Source organism: Protopterus annectens, chromosome 6.part0 (genome assembly GCF_019279795.1).
Source record: "Protopterus annectens isolate FY-2018-M chromosome 6.part0, PAN1.0, whole genome shotgun sequence".
Lineage (NCBI taxonomy): Eukaryota > Metazoa > Chordata > Ceratodontiformes > Protopteridae > Protopterus > Protopterus annectens.
The window spans coordinates 1,722,682,824-1,722,685,323 of NC_056737.1; the positions used below are offsets into that span (position 1 = coordinate 1,722,682,824).

General features: G+C 41.3%; 1 protein-coding gene across 1 annotated transcript in view; it reads left to right on the top strand.

Annotated features, from left to right (window-relative positions):
* Positions 1-2,500, top strand: part of LOC122804023 (integrin beta-2-like) — a 361,244-nt gene that overhangs the window by 122 nt on the left and 358,622 nt on the right. The window lies entirely within an intron of this gene.

The following is a 2,500-nucleotide window of genomic DNA, read 5'->3' on the forward strand; positions in this document are numbered from 1 at the left end:
TCCAGATTTTATTATTTTATTTATTTAACATTTGTTGATCGGAAATGTCCGACTAGGTTCCACAGATCCTGTTTTCAGCAGAGGACCGGGGAGAAATGCTTCAGAAGATGTCTGACAAGACAAATGCACATGCGCACACACACACACACACACACACACACACACACACACACACACACACACACACACACACACACACGAACACACACACGCACACAAGCATACAAGCACAGACTCACATGCAATTCACCAACCCCCCCCCACACACACACACAGAAACATACACACAAACAAGCACACACACACAAGCACTAATGCAATTAATCAAAATCACACACACGCACATACACACAAGCATACAAGCACAGACTCACATGCAATTCACCAAACACACACACACACACACACACACACACACACACACACACACACACACACACACACACACACAGACACTCACAGAAAATCGAACTAAGATATTGTCACAAGCATTCTGCAGTGAAGTCAAGCATGCCTCGCAAACAATTCCTTAATATAGTATTCAGTTTGATTCTCGGCTGTGGTGCTATTCTCAGCTGTGGTGCTCTCTGTGCAAAGTCTGCATTTCCTTCCTGCAGGCATGTGGGTTTCCTCCCAAATTCCAAAGATGTGCAGTAGGTGGATTGGACACTCTAAACTGGCTGCAGGTGCTAGTGTACACGAATGAGCAGTACAGATGAGCTACCATGGCAGGGTTAGCCACCCAGTGGTTTAAACCTTGGCTCACGATGATTGTCACTGTGGAAAGTGACATCCTGACCCCATGTACAAAATGGTAAAAAGGAGTTGAGGATGGATGGATGGGTAGTAGGCCTTTGATCAAATGACCAGGTGTGCTGACATCGGTTGACAACATTTGGCCAATGCAAACAGATAGTCGACAGCTGTGCAAGACTGACAATCCTTGTATAGTGAATATTCCATTTTCCTGGGGATTGGACACTTTCTGTGTTAGTATATATAATTAGCACTGGGAGTGCTGGACACCATTCAAAAACACTTGCTTTTGGTTTATTATTCTCTGTGGTAATCCCCAGATCATGTGCAGAATATGCTGACTTTTTTGTTTTAATGCTATTACATTGATATTTTGGATGAAAATGTAGATTATCATTCGACCAGCTGCCCTACACAAATACACAGACACAAACACACACACACACACACACACACACACACACACACACACACACACACACACACACACACACACACACACAAGCACACACACATGCATAATAAGCTACAGTCCGGTTAATGTCCAAGTACCCATCTTGGGTTACCTGTAATAGCTCTATTGAATGATAGCTGAATGTAAAAACAAACAATAAACATAACAAACATGAAGTAACAGTTGAAGCAATCAGTATAGGTACATTGAGAGGATCCAGCATGGAACTGACAGACATAATGACATAGAGAATGATGGATATTGTCTATATGCAGAAAACAATACAGAAGGGCAGAGCAGGAAAGCCGCTTGGCTTGAGATCCAGAATCTACTACTCAGGGAGTGGACAGACAGCAAAAGGTGTGTAAACCGTGATGACAGAGGCTAAGAAAACAATGAGTGATGTAATCACAATTAGTGACAGAGTCATGGTACACAGAATGCAATGTAGAGCTAGGGCACTATTTATATACTTGGCTGATACCCCAGAACAGAGTTATGATAATCTGGAAAATATTGAATTTTGCAGCAATTTGGGATTCTGGTACTTAAATCAGGAAATCATAAGTTGCTGTTAATAGTGGGGACTTCTTACAATCACATTTATTGATGGAGACCTGGACTCATAAAGTGAGATGGTCACAAGATCACATACAAGAGCAGCCAACATGCAAGTCAAATAGATTTCCTCTTATTTAGAAGAATTAATTTGTGTGGAATCATCAATAAAAAAACTAGGTCTACATCATTAACCAATATTTGCCACTGAAACTTACAAGCAGTTGTCAGAAAGGACTCTAAAGATCATCAGAGAGTACTATGAAGATAGGAAGATTAGTGCAGAGTGAGCACAAAAGTTCAAGGACATATTTTGGAGTATAGTACATCAGGGAGAGGAGGAAATTGCTGGCAGTGCCTCAACGCAGAATGTGTGAATTCTACAGAATATACATGCTGCCAAGCCAGGTATGCAAATAAGGTAATTCAGAAGCAAGTCAAGTGAAGAGCAACAAAAAAAAAAAAAAAGAGCTTCACTTTTAAAAGCCAATAGCTACATTGTAAGCAATTAGGTATATCCTGCCCCGCACTGCCTCCCAGAAAAAAAAAAAAAAAAGGACATCCCTTCTATTGGCACATCAGCCAGGTGACCAGATGCACAACATGTCTCCCCCCAGTCACAGCCATTCAGGTCCCATTTCTGTGCCCTGCCCCCAATCCTACTTCAACATATTATATTAAAAAAATTCTTTTAAACTGTAGCAAACAGTTGCTACATTTTATTCCCTGCTT